The sequence below is a fragment of the Cavia porcellus genome, unplaced genomic scaffold, assembly GCF_034190915.1.
Source record: "Cavia porcellus strain 051 isolate PalLab524CR breed Dunkin Hartley unplaced genomic scaffold, mCavPor4.1 scaffold_7, whole genome shotgun sequence".
Lineage (NCBI taxonomy): Eukaryota > Metazoa > Chordata > Mammalia > Rodentia > Caviidae > Cavia > Cavia porcellus.
In genome coordinates this window covers 87,981,017-87,999,144 of record NW_026947490.1, presented here as the reverse complement: position 1 = coordinate 87,999,144, position 18,128 = coordinate 87,981,017, and positions in this window count along the sequence as shown.

The following is an 18,128-nucleotide window of genomic DNA, read 5'->3' as shown; positions in this document are numbered from 1 at the left end:
CCATCATGACAGGACATTGAATGAAAAACATAAGAAAAAAGATTCAGCACACTTAAATTTGCTATAAACTAATATTTTATTAAGACAACAGACATATAGATCAGATATTTATGTGTGATTTATAAAAGTCAGAAAACATATTTTAGGGCACCTCTGAGTTTGAGGGTGTAAAATCTATGCATATATATTAACAGTAATTTTATATTATTTTAATTGTCTCCTCTACATGAGTAATTTTCAAAGTATTTCCAAAATATTCACTCACATATATATGATTTCACTTAACTATGATTATTTTCACACATTTGAGAATAACTATGAATATTGAATGATTTCCCACATGGCATACATAGGCTTGCACCACAACATTATATCGTTCAGAAGGTTAGCACCTCTGAATATTTTTATATGAATTCTTTAAAAATATTTTTATATGAAGTAACTCCCCAGTGTATGGTGAACCTTATGTTTGCAAAAGGAAAAGATGGCAGCAAATCTTCATTTGTATTTATCCCTGTATTTTCACTCAACTTTTTTTATTCTTTAGTTATACTTATTCTTGTCATCTTGTAGCCTTTTTATTGTTAATTCCTGGTTCCTTGTTATTTTTACAAGATCTTTCCTTTCATGATTGCAAGGTGCAGGTCTGTCTTCAAAGTTTGACATTCTAGTTTCTTTTTTTTATTTTAAAGAGAGTAAGATTAAACAGAACAAAACAGATCACAAGAAAACAATTTTAAGAAACAGAGACTTCAAGCAAGTCCACTGGAGAGCCTCACTGTCTGTCTTTCCTCTAGTTTTCTTCCTAATAGTTGTCCTTATGTTCACACATATTGAAAACATACTGAACTTTGTAGAACTATTCCAATGATAACAGAACGATGAAGGATTCTTAGTTTTTCAAGACCTGACATTGGGGAAGTCAATGGTGACTGCCATAATGTCTCTCATTCTCTTCATAGTAGCAGTCCTTATATTTATGTATGCTAAGATTGAACATAAAAGACCAGACTAACATCACTCTGAACAGTGAATAACAGTATTGCTAGATTTTATATCATAATGCTACAGAATTAGCACTGGGTTTCCTAGTGTCTCTTCTTCAGAGTATCTGTTCATTACATTGTGCATTATATAATCTGTTCCTGTAAACTGTTTAGAAATTCTCCCCATGTGTGAATCTCTACATGTGTATCTATACTTTTCTGTATTACAAGGAAAAACAGATCATATCAAGACAACAAAACAAATTCTTAGAAAAATATGAAATGAAAAGACATATAAAACCACAGTATTAGGTGATCTACAGAAGGTACTATGCTTTCTCTTGTTATTTTCAATAGAGTTGTCTACAACGTCAGACATATAATTATTGAACATAGAATTACATAGCTATTTTAATAAAAACACAACTTTGGAGACCTTGTAGGACCTCAAAAGCAGTTAGTAATCGAGTGCAATGGGTGTATTATTACATCTTGTCATCTTCAGAGTAGTTGCCTCTACTTTTAGACTTGATACTATCAAGCATACAAAACTCAAATACAATCAGTCAAGGCAAAACAGTGGTCTAACAAAACAGCTTCAACTAAGATCAGTCATAGTAAGGCAATTTAAGAAACACAGGGCTTCAGTTTAAGTTAACAGGAAATTAAGGATATTTCCATGGTATAGCCTGCTATTTTGGGGTTAGCAGTCTGTGCCCTCAAATCTAGTATGAATAGACAAATTGGAACAAAGTAAAATCAAACTAAACAGGGCAATATGACTACTGTGGTTTTTAAATCCTGATAAACTATTAACAATGTTCTCTACCTTCCTTTTTATGCAATTCCTCAACTTCCCCTTTTTCAGGATGCTTTGTATATTTTGGGTCTCACAAACTCCTTTAGTTTTTAGATTAGGGGGTCTACCTGTTATCTATCTGAGTGGTTCTAAAACTTTTTAACTCTGAGCTTGATCTTGAGCTGTACTCCTTTACTTACTAAAGCCACAATGTTTTCCTTCCTTCAAACTGTGTAGTCCTACACTGCACAAAAGTGTCATAACATTCCAACCATCTGCAGCTGCTTGACTAGTTTTCTCTATTTCTCTCTGGTTGTCTTCACTTAGAGCTCCATTGCCTCATGTTTGGCTTTCATTTTACTAACCCTCTTTCAGGTTAATATTTCCTATTCTGAGCATCTTAATGGCTCCTGCCTCTTAATCTACTCTGCTTATGTTTCTTTTTGTTAGTGAATTTAGTGTATATCTGTTAAAAATTATAACCCATAGCCCACCTTCTCTTCCTCATCCTACTATTCTATTTTTCTGCTATTATTTGTCCACTTTTCTCCTTCATTCCACTGTCCTGCCCATTCATTGAGGTCTCTTTGTCCCTGTTGCTGGAATCGTCTTATTTTGCAAGTTCCTGCACCACCTTCACTGTGAGGATACATCCCCAGGATTCAACAGTATTTCTCACGTGGTGGTTCTGACTCTATTTGAAAGTGTGAACAGCTATCTCCTTTTTCCTCTTTAACGTTTTCTTCTTTTAATTCTCTCTGTGGGCTTCAATTCTCACTTTAGGTTTGTCAGGGTCTGGGAGATCCAATTTCTTCTTTCTGTGTGCCCCATGATGCTACATTCCAGCATCTGTGCTGTTTTTTGCAGAGAGGCTGTTTAATCTGCAGCTTATTTTCTGCCACCGTCCTCAATCCCTGAAGATGACTTTCTATCAAAATTCATAATTTGCCCATTTCTTACATATCTGAATACAATAATTAAATTTACTCTCATACATTTCCATGATGTTGATCACGAAGGAAATTTTTTAACTTGATACATTAGTGTTATTTCTTACATAGTATCAGCAAAGCCACAGGCCAGATTCCTACATTGAAATATTTTTCTGTGGATTCCCAGATAATACAAAATAAAGTCAAGTGTATCTCTTGATATTTTTTGAGGTTAAATAAAGTGTAACATGATCTAATTTCTTCAAGTTCCTGTGTTGTAATATTTATGCTGACACACTAACACTTTAGAAATGTTCCCTTTCTCATGTGTGTCAGTCACCTTAGATTTCTTGAGCAATTTTTTCCTCTTCTTTAATTTTCTGGTTGGGCCATATTCTTCCTGTACTACAGACAAGAAATAAAAAATTCAGTAAAACATTACACTAAAATATCAATGGTTCCAGTTATTCTCGTAGTATACTTTAATGGGTCCTGAGGTATAAAATCAAATTTTGTAATTTTAAATTTCATTAAATTATCTCACTGAGCAATAATTACTGCTGTGTGTAACAATGAACAAGATATATCATCCTTACCCATAAAATTAATATTCATATATTTCCCACATCACACCTCTGCAGAGCATCTTTTGTGATGGAGTCAGCAAATCCTACTCTTCTTGAGTGAAGTTTACAGCTACATCACCAGAGTTCACTGTCTCCTACATAATGAAAAGCATCCTGAAGTTCAGACACAAACTGATATATTTCCAGTCATAAACAGTCTAACTGAAGGTCATTATTTCAACTATTAATTGCATGTCAGTGTCATCAAAACACTAACACATTCAAATATAGTCACTCAGTAACATTGATGTAGACTATAGCACACTGCCAAAGCAATCACAGAAATGTAGCATGGCTTGTCACTGAATTTAAAGCAGAGCTCAAAGAGGGAGCATGCAAATAATCATTAATACACATCTGATTATTCATAACAATGAATTCATCTTTCTAGACAGAATTTAGAATCTTGAAACTCGGTTTTATAAATAAATATTTAGTAAAATATTAAAGGAGCCTTGTGAATAACTAAAATTTTATGGAATTCTATAGCCAAGGAAATTAGGAAAATAGTAGCTATAAACCTGTATCTCAGGGATATCAAATTATCTCCTTGTACTTGAATATTAGAAATTCTATGAGCATGTAAAGGAGGATAATGTGGGAAAGAATATATATGAAATGGTTTAAATGCAATGAAAATTGAGGTACAGCAAAGTAACTCTTCACTAAATATAAAAGGACGAGTTCATCCCAGTGGGGTAGCAAAGGCCTGTTCTCCCAGTCCTTGAAAGGCTGATGTAAGAGAGTAAATAGGAATTTCAGGATATAGATGAATTCAACATCCAGCCTGCACTATGTAACAAGGACAGTTCAGACTGAAAAGTGAGGCCATTCATCAAACTCCCTCACCAAATGAAAGTTAGAATTAATTCACAGACATTTACAAATCATACCTTTGTACCAGGGATATATCTCAGTGGCACAAGCACCTGGCTGACATGTGCAAGGGCCCAAGTTCAATTTCCAATACAAAAAACTAAATACACTAAACTAAAATCATCTTTGATTAGTTCTACAATTATAAATGAAAGTTAGGGAAAAAAGCTTCAAAAATTCATTTATTGTGAGCAAGAAAATATGTTGCATAATAAATATAAGAAGCATTTAAATTTTAACATTCATATTAGTGGTGATTCACAGAGAATGACAAATTGATCTCAGGAAATTAAGACAGCATTGCATACATCTACATGAAAGTAGAATGTTATTTCATGATTCAGCTGACGTTATGCCTATAAGGAATACATTTAGAGAGAAACAGGTATGCCCCTAGAACTCTGCACTGTATGTTCTTTGCACCTGTATGCACTGGTGCACTATTAAAATAAGAAAGAGAATCATGAGTGACAATTAATGAAAAACATTCCTCAAAAAAATTGAGCAGCCATAAATATTAGAAGAAATTGAATTATATGAAAATGGGAATTAAACAAGAAAACATTTATTAGGAGTACAATACAAAGATTTTACATACAGCATTAAGATCAGTGAGCACAAATATAAAAATAAACAAAAACATATTTTACTCAGGAGAAATACTATATAGAAAAGAAAATGTAAATCACATTTGTGAAAATCACTAAACAATATTAAACTGTGCAAGAATAAAATAATCAAATTAATTAAATCAACAATCAGTTCCTCAATTCAACAAACTCTTTTACTATGGAGTTTATGAAAGTCCAGAAACTTGTTTCTAAACTCTAGAAAATACATCATGCTATGATTTCTGGGAATACACTTGATTCTTTTCAAGTGAAATTAAAGAGAAACCATGACTAAGAAATTAAATGAGAAAGTACTACAGCCTTGATTCACATACCAAACCCCATGTATAACGGTAAGAGATGAATAAATTGAGAAATACCCCAAAACTTCACAAAATATTTCTCAGTGCAATTTTTATGCTGATTCTGAAAATGTAAATGTAAGTAGCTCAAACAACCATCTTCGTGAAAAAGCACTTAGTGTAAACTTTGGAAAATTTCCAAGGGAGAGTTATCATCAATCATGCAATAATACACTTTGACCTGACGGGATTTTATCCCTTGGTTATTTTCTTTCCTTTTGTTAAAACCCAATGGAGAAATGCTCTGTATATACCTGGGACACTTTCATTGCTATAAATAAATCTAAACAAAAAATTTTTGAAAATAATATTCTCTTTAAATATTAAAACAATAAATTGCAGTACAGGTACTTATCAATTATAACTGATTATCTGTCTTCAGACAAGAAATGATGGGACAGTTTCCACATTGGTAGGATAAGCAAACACAGTTGCAAATATCAGTGCAACAAATCCACAGCTAACAGTCATGAAATGCTAAGTTCACCAAAAAGAGACAGATCAACCTATCAGGAAAACAGGTCACATTATTAGGAGAACAGGTGAGATTAAAAGGTACTGAGAAAACAGGTGGCAGAGCTGATTAATAGCTAGAGGGAAGCCAATCAGCACAGCTGAGAGCTGAGTGCATGACATCACTCTGCCTTGCAGTCTGGGAAATCTAAGACTAGGACCAGCAGTGCCATAACCGGCCCATCCCTGAGCCTCTGAGAGCTGAGTTCCCACAGAGAACTAGAGAAAGCTGCTGCAGTATAAAAATGATAATCACCCCACAGAAAACTGGGTATTTCATTGCTTTATTTGTGCAGATTCTAAACAACAATAGAAAAGAAAGCCTTAAAAGTATTAGAGGCATTATTGAGTAATGATGTAATTAAATGCATTAAAATCTAGAGGAAAAATATCCTACAATGATGTCAGTGGGCCCAGACAAGACACAAGAAACAGAATAAAATTAGCAGAGAATAAGTTGTAATAATGCAAACAAATATTTTCACATTCAAGTAGCAGTCCATATGTCCAAAAATTAAAGTTCCAACAAAAATTCAATATAATTTATAAGATAATGTATCACAGACAATATCTCTGGATTGAAATACTGATATGTTCCATGTAAATTTTTATTGGGTATAAACAAGTGGATTGTAAATTATGAGCACTATAATACATGCAATTCATATTGACAGAATTTCCAAAATATGAAAACCTATGAAACAGCTATAAAAAGCACCAAGTGCATCATGTACTATGCCCTTTTCAACAACATCTAGTGCCCATCAGTGAATTTTAATAATTACATGACCAATGGTGCTTCTTTCTCTGCTCTCAAGGAATTCATTCTTTTACAAGGCCAGTGATAATGCTCAGCAGCACAGCACCAGCCTGGCAATGTGAGATTGTGAGTTTGACTCCCAGTTTTAAAAAATTGCATGTACATGTGAATTCCCTACTTCAAAAAAATTAGTGTGTACATTTAATAGGCAGCCCATTCTCAAGTTGTCCTTTACAGTATTATTTCACTTTCTTTTATTTAAATTCCTATCATAACATTCAACTTTTAGCATTAAGGTATAGAAGATGATGTATTCAACAGTTTATCATTTATCACATGATTAGATATAAGACAGTAGTTTACAGATGCCTTGTAAGGGTGCTAAGAATTATTTTCATCAAAGCCAATGCTAAAGTGTATGCTAATATTAACATATATTAAAGTTTTTTTTTAATTGTGTGATTTTTAAACATCCTAAAATGACTTTGGAATTATGAGGATGTTTTCATTAATTTTTGAATTCACCATCATTACAATGAAGCTCAATGTGGAGGGCACAATTTGTCTGCTTGAGACCTCATGTTTAAACTCTCAATTGATTAACATAAATGTCTCTGGCACTTCCTATAACTGGGATAAAATAACCAAAAGAATACCTGATTTTATCCACCATCACAAGGGATTCCAGATTTATGAAAACTAATCCTAGCAGGAGGGAAGAATGAGAGTTGCATACATCCTCACCCTCAATCCCTTCCTTGTGAGGAGGCATAGATTTAGCACAATTTTACATAATATCCCTTTCCTTCTCAAGGGTTGAAAGTTTGTCTCTTGTGGCTTACTTATTTTTCCAAGATAATGTGCTAAATTTGACACCCCTGATGCTTAGACTTCTACAGTCATGTTTTTTTGTATCTAGGTTATTAGGTTAGACACCTAGGTTACTAGGAAAGACATATCTGGCTGTGAATTCATGTGGTGAAGAAGCATGACATGAGAATACATCAGGTGCATGGCCCCTACCTCTCAGGATCTGTCTCTGATGAAGAATCTTCACTGAAAGGTTGAAGATTTAATAATTAGAGCATGAGAAAAACTGAGGCAACTATTCTAAGGCAATGGCAAACACCTGTGCTCATGCACAGAAAAATAAGAGATTTGTTTTCCCCTTTATATCTCACTTTTTTGAACTCTTTCTACATGCTCACACAACTATGAATAATTCCTAGGTAGCTTAGAATCTACTCTCCATTTAGAAAGGTAAGACTGCCAAATGTTTGAATCCTTCTGAGGTTTAATCATGCCACTGCACTGAAATTATAAACCTAAAACCATGTTGCAGAGATGACATTAAAAGATATATTACAGAAATAGTTACTATGTCTAATCGTGACCCTAATGCTAACCACTCAGCTCAGTTTCTGTCAATATAAAATTTTTATTTTATCCTCTTGTCTGAGGGATACATGTCAAGCAGTGTGACCAGACCAAACCACATTAGTACATTAAAGATTAAAACATCCAGGGATATAAACACACAAAATACCCACAGTAATGTTCATGTTTCCAATCAGGATTGCATGGCTCTGCTGATAGATCTGTCCAAGAGAAACAGGGAAACAGAGCTCTCCAAACTGGAAACAACTGTGTAAGACTCACCTACGACAGGGACAATATGACGACTGAAGGAAAGACACAAAAGTTTTTGTTTTTCAAAAAGAAAAATGACTTGATCAACCTAAAAGTAACTGTAAAAAATGCATTGAATACACAAAAAAACAAACCTGCTATTACAAATACTTTCACTATGCATTAGATTTTTTTCAACATGCTAAATACAAATGCCTTGATCTGTATTTTGGATATAATAGATCAATTTATAATACAACACTAAACATTGCATGTGTCTTACTGAATGCAAGAAACTATTAATCCCTGGGTTTTTCATCTATGGTGTCCTTTTTCTGACACCAGAGACTCATCTCTGCATTCCCTGACATGAGCATATTAACTTTGCATTGTGCCATGTATCACTAGTGGTAAATATGAATCAACTTAAAAATTCAATATTAAGTTTAAACTGCAAGCAATTTATGTTCTTTGTCTAAGGGTCCCATCGACTTTAGAAAACATAATTTGGGGGGGATGTAAACCATCAAAGTGCATCTCTTATTGAAGAAGCTCTTGCTCAGTTATCCCAGGTGACTTTAGTTTTGAAACACTCCTAACTCTCCCAAGGGGCTGGCATTAAATTTCTGCACCACCATGACTCAGTGTTGTTTACTTTACCCCAACACTGAAACGTTGGTGAAATTCAGTGGCCTAAAAAATGAAAACACTGATCCAAGCATGATAGTGCATGCCTGAAACCCTAGCACTACAGTGGATGATGCATGAGACTGAGTTAAGGACAGTGTGAACTACAGAAGGCGACCCACTTCTCTCCACCAAGGCAGAGGCACAGCATTGTAACTAACAAGGTTAGTTACATGTCTGTCAACTTGTGACAGGCAGCTGAGCTATTCAGAAATATTACAGGCAGTCAGACAGTGCTAGGCTCTTGAAGGAGCTATCACAGATAACCAGATGTCTGGTGATTTTGGAGGAGACTCACACCTCTTGCAGTGGGCTAGATCTTAAAATACAAGGCAAAAGAAATGAAACCACACCCGTAAGTATAATCCTAAGGGATTAAGGATTAATCAACTTGAGAAGCCAGAAGTCACCAGTCCAATATCCTACAGAATTCTTGCTGTTTTTTTTTTTTTGTAGTTCTGTATTACTTGTGCCCTTACACCGCTTTGTTTTGTTTTGTTTTTTCTCTTTTTCCTTTTAAATAAAAATTTAAAAAAAAGAGTCACTGATTCGTAAAGAATGCTTGCTTCCTATGTGATGGGCTTCCCCATTTGTTCCTGATTTAGTCAACTTTACCTCAACAATTAAACTTTTAGGCTGACCATCGCTCTTTCCCACCTGAGGTCTGCCTGCCTTGTGGGTTCTGAAGTATTTCTTTATACTTGCCTCACCACATAGTTTTACTATATAAAAACTCTTATAAAGTACAGAGCCGCTGGCAAACCACTTGGGACCCCTTCTGTATGCCCTCTCTCCAATGGAAGCTTTCCTTCTCTCCATAAATACTTCTGCTTTTAGCGTTTGTTTTTCCTAAAGTTCATTTTAATATTAAGTGTACATGAAGTTGTACTGGATATATAGTAGCTTGAGAATTTCATTCCCCTATAACAAACTTAACAGTCAGAATGCTGGCAAAGTCTCAACACTTGTTGCCACCTTGGGCAAAGTAGTAACGCTTCAACTCAAAATGCAACAAAAATAGTTTTTAAAAAATTAATTATTTTTTTCAAATTTCAGAGTATGTAAGTGCCAAATTTCTGAGGTCAGTCACTGCACAATAAGAAACATCATATAGGCCTTGAAATCTTTGGTTCCAAAAGATTTCCATGCTACTTTATCTATGATGTCCAACACATTTTCAGACCTTCAGTACTACTATTTTAATTTCCTATCTTACCTGAGAGAGAATTAGGTGAACTGATCAGTAGACACAGAAGGAGTATCTAGCCATGACCAAGTTTCTTTCCTTTCTATAGGCCTCTGAACCTTTTCCCATTCTGGAACCTACCAAGCAGACAATCCTTTAGTGCTGTCACACTAGGTCAAGCTCACCTCAGAAGATCTTTCCTGTTCTGGCTGCTGATTGAGTCACACTCCACATGCCCTAGCTCTCCTTCAATTGCCTCTTCTCATTCAAAAAAAGTTCTTTTGTCCTTATTCTCTAATACCCATGCAGATCCTGACCATGTGAATATATCTCTAATTAATTAAAAGTCCAACTCAGTTTTGCAAATATTTTTCTGTCTTTTGGAGACAGGGTCCCACAATGCTCAGGACACATTTGAGCTCACTTCATAGCCCAGGCTTGCCTTAAACTTGCAAGGATCCTCCTGTATCAGCCTCCTGAGTGCTGGGATTCAGGAAAATGCCACTACACCCCAAAAAGTGTCTCAAATTGCAGGTCATAGTCTAAGCACAGCCCTAAGGCTACAACCATTCTCTCAGATGGGATGAATTTCCCTATCCATTCTCATATTTATCACATCTCTATGTCCCTGTCAACACCAGTTTTTGTGTTTCATAGTGTGGGATTAACAAAGACCACCTACAGGAAGTTGTTCTCTGCAGGAACTTTCCCCACAGGAGCTAATGCATCACCATCTCCCAAATACTTCACAATATTCAAAACTCTATGAAAAGCCTTGCTTCAGTAGTTCAATTTTAAAAAAACAAAGTGTTGATTTACTTAGCTTATAAGTTAGGGACTATTTTAGAAAATGGTGTGAGGTAAAGTTGCAAAATCAGTGGCCTTCATAAGAATCAAAATGGGATAGACAATGGCCTAGGGCTTTGATTGGGCAGGTAATTTTCTCCCCCACAATAAAATGCAGATTTCAGTCTACTATGGTTACTTGCAGCTGCTAATTACTAAACTCCTGAGATAATAGAAATGTAAACACAAAGAGCCAGTTTATCTCTAAACCCTGTTTCCTGACCATACAGAATGAAGAAATGGGATAGAGAACCTGGGCTCAAAGTATTTCTTTGGCTGGGTGCAGTGACTCAGAATGTAATCTCCTCACACTGGAGGCTAATGGAGGAGCACGGCCCAGAGTTCAGTGTCAGACCAAACTACACAGAAATGCTCTGTATCCAAGCAATAAAAAATAAAACAGAAAAGAAAATAGAAAATGAAAGATAGATAGATAGATAGACTGATAGATAGATAAATAGATAGGGGTCTATTTTAAATCCACATTGCTATGTGTACCTGGTGGGCTAACCATGTGGGAAGCATTCTGGAAAACAAAGAGTTCTTTTCTTTTCATATTTTGGTTCCAGAACTCAACATTTAATATTGTGAGATTATGAGTTCTGTGTATGAGGTAACATCATTGAGAGGTGAGTTTTCACAGAAGGAATTCATAGGATAATATTTTCTCATTTTGAGAACAGAATTCAGTTTTGCCCCCAAACCACTGCTCACTCCAAACACAGCTATATCCTCAGCTACCCAAAAGAACTTCTGGGATTACAGTGGTTCTGCTCTTTTCCTTCCAAATCTTACACAATTCCATCCCATTCCTAGCTCCAATATGAACAAGTTACTATTACCATTGCTATGCTTGAGGTTGTCCGAGGATCCTTTGCAGCCCTCATTAAAAAGTCACAGAAAGTAGAGGTGTGTTCAGCTCCAGGTTCTCGACAGTTGAACTCACAGTGTGCACTTCTGCACAGGGTCAGGAAGTTCCCTCCGTCCTTGGCTCACCTGATTGGGTGTGCAGCTAGCCCAACCATGTATCAATGATTGGCTCCCTAGCCTGTCTCTCTCCTGTGATGTAACCCTCATGTTCCAGGATTAATACTTCCATTTAAGGGCTTTACTGATGGATTTTCAGAGCTGTCCTGAGTTTCCTTGAAGTCTTAGTACACTTTCCTGAAGTTGGATCCTAAATGTTCCTAGGTGAATGTCCTCTGGAAGAACCAATCCCTTGAGGACAGAAAAGATTATGTGGCCAGGTCAGACCAGGACTAACTGGAATGGGTTGTGGCTGCTTTCAGCAATGAGGTCATAAACTTTATTTCCTAGATTGTCACAGGGTCTCTCTCAGCCTGCTCATTTTCATAAAATATTTAGTTTGCATCCACCAAAAAAACTCCATTATAGCATGAATGAAGAAACAACACAAAAACGGCAACAGATTTCTGTGAAAAAGTAAACATTAAGGAAATTCCAACAGTCTTACTGCTTCACAAAAGCTTCACACTGTATTCAATCCTAAATTTTAAAGATAAACATAGTGAAATATGAGGTTCACAACAATTGCTGAAACAGTGTCCAGCACTAGATCACTTCCTTGTATTAATTATGGAATAAAAAACACTTTAGATTGTAAGTGAAAATATTTTTGGATTGTATGGATATATTCCACTCTAAGGTCATTATATTAATGCACCAGCCTGTCAACTAATGTTAGACTTCACTTCATATCTAATGTTGTTTTAACCAAGTCATATATTTTAGATATAAAACACAGACAGCATGAAAGAAAATCTAGTGAGCCTGAAGTCAGAATTTGCAGGCAGGCAATGGTACCAAAATTGGTATCTCAGGGCCTGGCACAAGTTCCAGGGAAAGGATTTTTTGCCTCTTTAATCAGTGCTACCAAAACTAAGGCCCTAAGGATAGTTACCATGGTATAACCTGCTATTTTTGGATCAGATGTCTGTCTGACATGAGTGGACAGACCAGAACAAATTAAGTTCAAACTAAATATGGTGATAAGACTACTGTGTCTTTGAATAGTGTCTGATACACTATTAACAATGACCTCTGCCTTTTTTTATAGTGTTTCAGAGCTGTCTATACTAAAGACTATAGCTTACTGTCTCTGCCTCATGTCTGCTACCCTGCTTTTCTGCTATAATTTGTCCACCTTATTCCCTCATTCCAGTGTCTGCCCCATTCATTGAGGCCTCTCTGCCACTTTTGCTGGAATCCTGGTATCCCTTCCTCTCTTTCTCTGGAATGTCCTTTAGCACTCTCTGTAGGGTTGGATTGGTGGCCATGAACTCTCACAGTTCCTCCTTGTCTTGGAAGCATCTTATTTCTCCATTAATTTTGAGAGAGAGTTTTGACAGGTATATGAGTCTTGGTTGCATATTATTTTCTTTCAGGACTGGGAATATTTCTCCCCAGTCCCTTCTTGACATAAGAGTTTGTGTTGATACGTATGTTGTTATTTTGATAATTGTTCCATTGTACGTAATCTGCTTCTTTTCTCTGGCTGCTTTCAATATTCTATTTTTTGGTGGATTTCATGAATCTTGATTATTATATGTCTAGGTGTAGATTTGTTTTGGTTGTAGGTAGTTGGTGTTTTGTATGCCTCTTTTATCTGGATATCATTTCTTTTTGCTATACACGGGAAATTTTGCTTTAATGTATTTGTGAATATTCTTTGTATTTTAACTTTGGTTGCTCCTGCTTCCTCACTCACATTCTTTATTCTTAGGTTATGTATCTTTTTGTCATCTTCTAGCCTTTGAATTGTTTCTTTCTGGTTCCTTGTTACATTTAAGAGGATTTTTCTTTCACAATCATATGGCATAAATATCCCTTCAAGTTTCAGAAGGCTGGCTTAGTTTCTGTCAGGATATTTTGCCAGTGTTCAATGGAGTTTTTATTCTCCTGGTTGTCTCTTTGGATCTGTTTCATGTATTTTAAGTTATGTTTAAATTCTTCTTCAGAAGTTTCTCTTTCTTTGCTGATTTCCTCAGTTCTTCCATCTGTGTCCTCTTGGGCGGGGCTTGTCATTTCTTTAATTAATCTCTTTATATCTTGCCTCACTTGGATAAAGAGTACAGTTTTAAAATCATCTATGAGGTCATGGAGGTATTTTTTAATTTCGACTGATGCTGTTTCCAGTATTGGATGGTTACTGTGCTTGTTCTCTTCAGTGTTTACTTCTCCTGGACTTATTTTCTCATGTTGGGCAGCTGGATATATATATATATATATATATATATATATATATATATATTTTTTTTTTTTTTAATCTCTTGTCATGTTTCTGGTTTCTTTCAGACTGTAGTATCCTGGGGATCTCTGGCCCTCTCCGTATTGCTTAGGGCCTTTCAGAAGCATGCTGACTTGACTTTTTGCTGTCATCCCCAATTTGTTGTTATCTGGGGTAGGCAGGGATGCAGGGACTGTGCAGGCTAGCCTGCAGCCTCTGTGCCAGTCAATCCGTGAATTTGGCTGTACTTTCTGGATGTCACAGAGTTGCAACAATTTTGTATCTGCTTATTGGGCAACAATCAGAGGCTTGGTTCAGCCCCAGGAGATTCTGCCAGTTCTCTCTGTGCCAGAAGCAGCTGACTAGAGTCACTATGGCACAGGTTTCAGCCCAAATCCCAGCTGTTCTCTTCCAGACCTCTCTGTGCCAGGAGCACCAGGACAGCGGGTCTGCCCAATTCCAAGATGTCTTCCACTAGTTCTCTGTATGATGCTGAAGCCAACATGGCATCAGGCTCTGCCCAATTTCAAGATGTCCTCCACCAGATCTCTCTACAGGGATCACTTGGTGATGTCACTGAGCCGCAGGTTCTACCCAACTCTAAGATATCTTCCACCAGACTCTCTGTGTTATTGATGTCCCTATGGTGGCGGGCTCTGCGCAGTTCCACGGTATTCTCTGGCCACCCCCAGGAGCTGCGGGACCCAGTCCCCAGTACTCACCAGGGCTCGGTGCAGGTCCTCCTCTTGAGTCTACTGCACACCATGCTGCTTGCACTCACTGTGCTCCCGGCACCACGTGGAATGGTCAGAAAACTGCACTGCGTTTGGCTTTAGAGCTCCAGAGCCTTTCACAATCTCCTCTGGTGCAGTGGGGCAGTCCTGGCTGCTTCGTGGGGTCCTGGGTCTCAATTTCCAGCAGTCAACAAAAGCCAACACAGCTTTTCCTGTTGGGTCCACTGGTCAGTTTTCTGCATTAAAGGCACAGGATCAGCTTTGCAGTCTCAGCATGACTTTAAATCCTCCAGCCATGCTGTCTTGGTTAATAAGAATCATTATCCATTCATCTGGCGCACTCCATGTTGTCATATTCTAGCATCTAATATGATTTCTCCAGAGAGACTCTCCGCCCAATCCCCTAGCAAGCTGGCATTTTAGGATCTCCCAAATATCCCTCCTAAGATCCTGCTTTTGTCCACAGCTACAAACCTTGTCATTGTGAGTCCATGGGCTCAGTTTCTATCAGATTAAAATATTCAATAATTTTCTCTGCAATGATTACTGCTTGGCTATTGCTAATAATCTTGCTCTCTGCCTAATAACGGTGCCTCTTGAATAAGAGATTTTCTTATAAAGCGTGTTGATGGAGTTTTTAATTACCAATTACATACCTATCAAGATTTAATGTGATGGGTGTATCTGACATCAAGTGTATAATTTTTGTTTCTAAGCACCAATCTTCTGACCTATCTGGGCCTGTTTCACTCTTTAGAAATAATTGGAAATCTAGCACTAGCAGGTTCCATATGATTTTCCTGCATATTAATTGGCACACTCTTTCTGTGACTACCTCCACAGTGCATTGCCACTTTATTGGTTCTCATATTAAAGAAATTTTGTTATGAATGCTCTGGATTCCTGAGTGTTTTTGTATGTACAAGAAGAGATGGTAACTGAAGTTTTGCCATTCTGTACTTATGTTACTGAACTTTCTGTCACTGTGATAAAATATCTGAAAAATTTATATACTGGAAATGGAATTCTTAGTGGATATGCATTTTATCCCATTTTTTCTGAAGATCAGAGCATGTGGGGAATGTGAGACAGAGCACAGTCACTGACTTCATATTGGTACAGATGTAGAATAGACATGAAGCAGCTACATCAAAGGACGAAGGTTCCGAGGGCACTATATATATGCATCTGTGTGTCTGTGTTTCTATTTCTGTGTGTGTGTGTGTGTGTGTGTGTGTGTGTGTGTGTGTGTGTGTGTGTCTTTGTCTATGTATTTGTGAGGACACAGGGATTCTACATTCCTCCTAGGAGTCCTTTCTCCCTTCTTTCTCTGCACAATTCATGACCTGTGTCACAATGAAGTTCAGAATACATGTTCCTTATGTTCAAGTGTCTGTCTCTACATGGTTGTTGTGTCTTTGTGCATACCAATCTGACTCCCTGTGTCTTTCACACAGTGATGCACAGCAGAGTCCTTAAGATCTCAGAGGGCAGCTGGCACAAAACAGCCTCTTGGACTGACCTGTGGAGTTGAAGGCATTGCAATGAATCCATGCCTGTAGTAAGCACAACCTCCACAACCTGTGTGTACAAGTCAGTTCCAACCCCAGAAATTGTTCAGGATGACATGTGAGAGACAACACATGCTGATAAATGACAGTGTTATATCAAAAGCTAGTACAAAATTATTGCCTATTGACAGGAGAAACTCTGTACTGCTGCATTCCATCCAAGTAGAGCACTCAGAGATAACATACCTCACATGTCCTGTATCCAGCTCAGATGACACTATGTCCAGCTATCACATGATCTATCCTCTCTCTGTCACCTAACCCTTCATGTTCCCCAGCAATCACTAAGATTGTTGTTTTAAGATCCAGAGAAAACCCTTAGTACTCTGGCAGTGTCTCCTTGATTAGGAAGTGGCCCTTGCAGGGGGCTTAAGCCTGGCTTTGTTGAAATTTACATGTGGTCATTTTCTCTGGCAAGGATTAATTCACTAGGATTAACTATCATATGACAACCACAAAAAAGTCTAGGGGTTTGAATCATTATCACATGACAACTGTTCCTTTCTGTGGCACAGCCCATTTGCTTCCATCTACTTCACCTATAAACTATTTTTACTCCACAAAATCATATTTCAATGCTGAGTGGGTGTACTGTACTTGGAATTCTTTATCTCCATATAGGATCCATTTCAAAATTTCCTTCCTGAGCACCTTCCATCTGAACCAATATCTGTATCCATTTCTCAAGAATCAGTCCTCTTTCCTCCCTGTCATGGCCCTGCATGATATTTTTTAATATTTCCCTTGATATTTAGAGAGCTTCTGGAGGTAACATGTGGCCATTTTGGTTCCTAGGAGAATGATGTGACTTCCTCATCATCTTCTCCTGTCCTCCAGTCATCCAGCATCTCCTTAACAGGGCTCCCTACACTGTGGTTCTGAAGCACGTGCTATACCACGGTGCAGACTTCTGCAGGGGTTCTGGGTGTCCTGCCTCTTCTGGTTAATGGGTGATCATTCAGTTGGCAATTTTATTTCTTTCATTGGTTAATGAAAAGTGGTGATGTTTATTTTTTCCAGATTTTTAAAAATTTGAATATGTGGGTAATAATATTGTAATTGTTTGCAAATTGGTGCAAAAGCTAGGTAAAACTTCAGTAGCAAAATTTGAACTCTTATTTGAATCAGGGTTCTAAGATCAATAATTGAAAATGACATTTGCATATCCATGCCTGAAGACACAATAACAGAGACAAAACAGGAAAATTCATGAAAAGTTTTAGAAAATTCTGGGATATGTTGTTAGCTGTAATTAAGAAGATCCAGCAGAGAGGATCTGGGTAAATCTCAGGTGATGACATTTTCTGGAAGATATCCTTGTTTTGTCCTGGAAACAAACAATACACCTGGGATATCATATCAGGAACAGGAAATCTCCGTCCTTAACCCGAGGACACATCAGCAATAATGCCAGTCCAAATCAGCTGCAGACCAGGAGGAAGTGGAGGTGCATTTGAATTCCCAGGATAAGTGTGACAGTGAGACCTATGGTCACATTTGAGGGACAGTGGCCTGTGTGTGAAAATCTTATCTCAGCTCTGCCTTCAGGAGAAAGGCAACTGTGAGAGGTGGGTGTGCAAAGCTTTGTTCTATTCATTATAAACCTGCTTGAAAGAAAACTATAATCTTATGACATTTACTAGCTATACAGGTGTGTTTGAATATTTTAGGAAAAGTTAGATATATATGATTGATAAAGAATTAATTGAGGCAACCTGAGATAAAGCAAAGAAAATGTATGAAGGCAGAACTATGAGAATCCA